This window comes from Anopheles nili, chromosome 2 (genome assembly GCF_943737925.1).
Source record: "Anopheles nili chromosome 2, idAnoNiliSN_F5_01, whole genome shotgun sequence".
NCBI lineage: Eukaryota > Metazoa > Arthropoda > Insecta > Diptera > Culicidae > Anopheles > Anopheles nili.
In genome coordinates this window covers 66075960-66082228 of record NC_071291.1, presented here as the reverse complement: position 1 = coordinate 66082228, position 6269 = coordinate 66075960, and positions in this window count along the sequence as shown.

Here is a 6269-nt window from a genome sequence, read left to right as displayed (position 1 = left end):
CGCGCACACGATCGCGTCCTCGCCGAGGACGGGAAAGCTCGGGAAACAATCGCTTGTGTCGCGCGCAAACGCTTTGAAACAAAACCTCTCCTGCGACCAAAAAAAAAATCGTCGTAAGAAAAATAGACACTCAATTCGCAAAAGCTTTACACACACCGCCGAGGGAAGCTTCTGGTGAAGCTTTGCGCTCGCGTTTGCAATGGCTGCGATGGTGCGACAGCGGCGAACGACAATAAAACCCGCCACGGTACGCAGGAAATTCGAGGAGAAATCAAACGTCGACGGCAGCCGCGCATTATTCCGGCAGGCTATGGGCGCGAAATTTATGGGTCGCGATTTCGGCCCCGACCTTCGCGGGTCGCTCACTTTTCACTCCGGCCAATTATCACCGATGACAGGTTTGTGTGGCTCCGGTGGGCATTCGCGTGGTGATTTAGCTGCGGGAGGAATTTTAGATTCGACTTTAGCGGGGTTTTTTGGCGGGTCCTTCTTCTGTGTGTTTCACAATCGAGGCAAGAATGCCAACCAAACGCTTAGGTCATTCTAGCGGAGCGGTGGTGCGCTCCGGAAAATAGGTTAGCTCGTTGGTGCTTTAAAACGCTTAATATATTGCCGACATTTAGCGGCGACTCGGATGGCTTCATTTCACTTTGCACTTTCCTCGCGGATGGGCGCATTTTTTGGTGCTGCTTTAAATATGTGCAAAGCACTCTCGAAACCGGCGAGCGCTCTTCAAGATCGCCTCACGATCGAACCACGATCGGCCGTTGATAATGCACTTTCGAGCGTGTTTCGCGGGTGAATCGCGGCCTCATTAGAAGCATAACTAAAGCCGCTTGTTGTGACAAACGAACGCCATAAGACGCGCGAGTTATGTAAACCAGTGACAGGTGGGTCGGATTCCGGCCATCGGAGGCTCCAAATCGCGAAATTAGACGGGTCAGCCAGCGAGAGCGCGATTCGGGTTTCATCTTCAAACCAGCTTCGATCAATCGAACCGTCCTGTCGGTCCGACCACGGACGATCGACGTCGAAAGCTCCACCTGGCGCGAGATGGTGATCGAGGGACGATAAATTATTCAACACAAACACACCGCGGAAAACGACCGGCGGTCCTTCAGGTTGCATCGGTGCCGTAATCCCATTGTCGTAAAGTGGCTAGAGGCTGTTTTAATTCAATTTAAAGGCTAATAACATCGCCGGCGTTGAAGGGGCCCGCGCTTCTGCCCGAAGAGGGAGTCTCGGGTGTTTATGAGGGATTAGTGGTCATTATTCAACTCGCACGTGCTTTTTTTGTCCTATCTTTCTAGTTCTTTTGTAGTGGTAGCTCAGAAAAAAAATGTCTTGTGATTTTTTGTGGTCATCTAGAAAGGGATTTCTTGACAATTTTGAAGGCTTTTAATGATTTCAACAGTGGATTAAAATTGCGTCGAAAAATTCCTAACAAATTCATACGCCATTCGCAAAATCTACCTCGCGCACTTTAATACGTGCATACATTTCCTTTTACGCTTTAGTCCACCTCGTCAAAGCTGCCCCACAAAGGCGAGTTTATTTCAGATTAAGCGCCATGTGCGTATATTAAATTACGGTTGCAATTAGTCGCAAGCGAACCCGATTCCCTGCCCAGCCACTAATGAGCTACAGATGTATGAACCACAAAACGACCTGACGTGTCCCCTCGAGAGCCCCAAGAAGGAACCGAAACCGTCCCAGATAAATGGCCCGGTGTTGGTTCGTGCTGTCCCCTTTCAAGGAACGGTGTGTGCTTTATTTTACGGACATTTTTTTTTCTTCTCTCTCTTGTCTTGCGTCTCAAGGCTATCGTGTGTGGCTCAATTATTCGGTGATCCTCTCATTAAAGCTAAATGAGCCAGTGATGTGTTGTACTGAGCTATAAATCTCAACGAAGGCTCCTACTAAGGGTGGGTGGATATAAGCCCGTTTGATACGAGTTATAATATACTTAAAGAAATCTTTACTCTGAAAGTAATTTTTCTTCAATAATTAACACCCATGATGTCAGCCGGAAAGCCGTTATCTGTAGCATTCTATTAAGCTCGTGTTTACAAACGATTTCATAACGAGGCTCCGATTAACATTTCACAAAACACATGCCTCCAAACCATTAGCCAGTGTCGGGCTTTTATGATTTTATTCTTTTGCTTTTCTCCCGATTAACGTGAAACGTGAGCCCTCGGCGGGTCTCAGAATTTGCTTCGTTTGCATCGCATCCCATCTCGCACCCAAAAGCTTTTCCATCAAATTCTCCCAATTTGCATACCCGCGCACCCGAAGCGCCAATGAAGTAGTATCCGATTTCTGACATTCCCAAAACATTACCACTCCCGTTTTAAGCGCAACCGCGTCACCCTGCGGCCCTGCGGAACCGCTCTATTACGCCACGGCTTTTTTTTGTTGGGTGAGAGAGAGAGAGAGAAAACACAAAGCTGCCAGAAAAGATCCGCTTAATCCATCCCGTGATATCTTCATCCTTCCACCGGGCCCCATCCTTCCCACCTTGGGAGCATCGGAACGTTCGGAAAAGGCGAACCAAAAAAGAAGGAAGCCTCCCAAGCGATATATTATGCGCGAGCGTATCGGCGATCGGTGAAGCTGTTGCGATCTTCGAAGGATGTGTGAATAATGGTCGAGTTAGCATGCGGACGTGGGCACAAAAAAAATCCGCCAGCAAAATGAACCGATGCTCAAATTTCAACCGAAAGCCTAACCACCGACCAATATATCATGTCGCAAAGAGAAAAAAAAAGCTCCAGAAACAGGAAGCTCTCTCGGGTGAGCTCCGTGGGGCTTAGAATGTGGTTGGGATCGAGCCAAAAAAAGACCAAACCCGATCCTTTGTGATGTGGATTATATTAATCGCCCACCTTTGGACGCGTTCGCCAAATGTGTAACAGAACGCACCCCTCGGGAGCGAGAGAAAAAGGTTGGCAGTAAATCTCGGGTCGCCAACAAACCGATCGTTCCGGTCCCATAGGGGTGGTCTTACCCTGCAAGGTCTTCAGCACGTCACGCGAGACCTTGCGCACGGTATCGCACGCGGGAGGTTTATGCGCTCTCGGGGGTTGTTTTTTTTTGTTTGTTTGCACATGCACGCCTGTGTGCGCCTCTCAGGTTGTTATCTGGAGCTGGAAGTAGTTGGGTTCTGAAAACCGATACACCGTTCCACCGAACCCCGGGGTGTGTCCGTACGATCGCGTCCATAATAATGTCATCGAGTCGGTCACGGTGGCACGGATTTCTAGAGGTGGACACAAAAAACAAGGCAACTCTCGCAACACAGGACCTCGAGGAACCCTCTCGCGTATCGAAAGCGGAACGATAAACACTCGCACGCGGCAAATGCGGTTTCGCAGTGCATAAATTATCCCGAAAACGGTGTTGTGAATGAAATGCTGTCCCAGCTGAGCTTCGAGCGAACGATCCTCTTCGCTATCTGCTTGCGAGGCGCCGTTCACCATCGCGCAAAGGGGGCTACAAATTGGAGCTCAGATTGAGGAACAAACACAAACACACACACGCACGTGGAGAACGCGATCTGGATCGAGATCGGCTCAACAACACCAGTCAGGCGCCTCAAGGAAGGCAGTGATCGCAACCGATCGCGACACGCTAACCTATCGCAAGGTCAGCCGATTGTAGTAAAAAGGAGAAAAAAAAAAGGACAGGCGTAAAATAAGAGCAAGGCACTGAGACACCAACCAAACCCGAACCGAAAGCAACTCCAGCCACTCGATAAAACTCGATTACACTTGACCGTGCCGACACTCCCGCGGTTCGCGTGGACTTGTGAGCGACCCATTCCGTATGCAAATCCCGGCGACTAGACCAACCGAATGTCAAGTGATTTGTTTGACATTCTAGGCCTATCTCTCTCTCTCTCTCTCTCTCTCTCTCTCTCTCTCTCTCTCTCTCTGGACCGAGCTCTCCGTCGTCGGTGTTGGAAGGCCACAACACTCTGCTGGGCAAAAAGGGCTTCACAACACCTCGGGCTTATCGAAACCCGCTGCTGCTAGTGCCACCCACCCTGGAGGCCGATCGATAATCCACCGAACGTATCACGGGATAGTAATTAAAATCAATCGATTACCGGTGTATTGTAGTTTGGTGCCCTTCTTGCCCCCGGCGAGAACCGAACTCCCAACCAGGTTACGCTATTAATTATCATAAACCTATCGCGCGCGCAACATATCGAGCAGCTGCTTTTGCCGGTTGAGCTGCGGGTCCTGCGGGGTATTAACTCGTTACGGGTTGCTTTGTTTGACTTTCGCTGTGTGCTTCGCGCTAGGACCTGCTGGATCTGCTGGCACCGGGAGCAGGTTGACTTCCAGAAAACACCTCCAGAACCACTCGCCGGTGGAAAAAATTTAAAAAAAAAAACAGAGCCGTCTGCAGAGGCGATCTCGACGCGTCTCGACGCGCCACTTGAGGTCTCGCGTCGGTCGGGGTTTCGGACTGTGAACCGACCATAAAGAACAAGATTAATGGTGCGCTGAGCGGTCGCGGAGATTTATAGCAGCGACAAGTGAAACCAGCTGTCAAACACATACGCCGATCGCAATCGCCACCGTCGCAAAACCGTTGCAGTTCCTGATCTTGATCGGTTTTTCTCGGCACCCTTCGCTGGGACCTTTCGGATCGCTGCCTCCACATATCGTGCCCACCCATTGGTGGCTTCTGTTGCAGGTTCAGCCTCAGGTGAATAGGGAGAGCTCGCGTAAAATCAACCACCGGGTCAGGCCAGGCAGATTAGCGGCAAGCGATACGAGCGGTCCGGATCGCTTAGATCTTTACTCACTCGGCCACGTTGGTGCGAAATCGGCGGTGGCAGAATTAATGCCGCTCCCCCAAGGCTGCGGCGCTTTCGATCGGTACGATCGGGATCGGTGTGTGCTGGCGTACGAGCACGAACGGTTCTTCCGTAGATCTAGGATCCTGCCAGACCGTGGGGGTTCAGTTTGCCAATCCGTTCCGTCACGGTCGAATGCCGCGAATGCCGTGGGCCGCACAACTTCCTTGTTGGGCTCGGTGAGGAGATCAATCAACCGGTTGGAGTGATCTTACACTAGCGCTGATTTTTGGAGCGTGTGGAATTGTCTTTCGTTTGGGGCAAAATTTATGCTTCAACAATGGTTGCTTTTGTCGCGAGTAAAGTGACCTACCCAGGTTGGAATTCTGGGCACACTTTGGACTTTTGGGAAGTAAACGTACCTACGAAAACCCAAACACCTTGTAGAGCAGAAGAATAGCGGCAAGAAATTCTGAAAAGCACGCACGCAGTTCTACAAAGTCTGCACAAATCTCAGGCACCTCGCCTAGCCTAATAATGAATATTCCAAGTGCTCTAATTAGATACAAGCGCCCGCAAGCGATCACACGAAAACAAGACCCCGCAAGTAACAAGAGTACTTGCGGCACCCTAGAACTACTCCCCGCTGCGAGACCTAGCCCTCCATCAGTCACGGCTCGAACCACTTCAATGCCATGGCCTTCCTGCGCCGGTCGACGGGATCGCGTACAGTAATTGGTCCCGGGGCGGGTGCATTACTCACCCCCCCGGAAAGGATATCGCACACACGCGAAACCACATTATCGTTTATGACAGACAGGTTTGCCGTCTCTGGACAACATCCACATCCCGAGATCTTCGTCCTCGCAAGTGAGAGCGCGCGCGCGCGCGCGTGATTAACCGTTTGCCGCGCCGTATGATGGATTGGGCCAGCTAAATGGTCGCCTCCAGGTGGCGACCGGTGAACCTGTGCCCTCCCTTCGAGCGTCCAGCTTCAGTTCCACCCTTTCTCTTCAAAGTACTGTAGTACACCGCGCCCTAGAGCGCCCCCGTTTGAGGCAAGTGCGCGCACTGACCGGTCGGCATAATTTACGGCAATGACAGAGGGTTGCCTCATTAGGTGCGCTGGGTTCGTTTTGCGATTCCTGTACGACTGGCACGGACTTGTGGCGGCCGCCCAAGTTGGACCTCAACCGGAGTCGTCGAGCAGTTCCTTGAGTTACCGTGGCTAAGTAGCACGTAATTTACGGACCCAACAATTTAGCGGCGTACAATGTTCCGCCGGTGGGTTTTCTTTTCTCTCTCTCTCTCTCTCTTCTCTCGTACCACGCCTAAGGCTTGGTGTTTTCTGCCGACGGACGGACCCCCTGTTAAATTGAGAATAAATGCTGAACCTAATGCCGAACGGTGGAAGCGGTTAAGATTGATTGAGCTCAAGGTGTCGTTCGTCGTTCTCCAA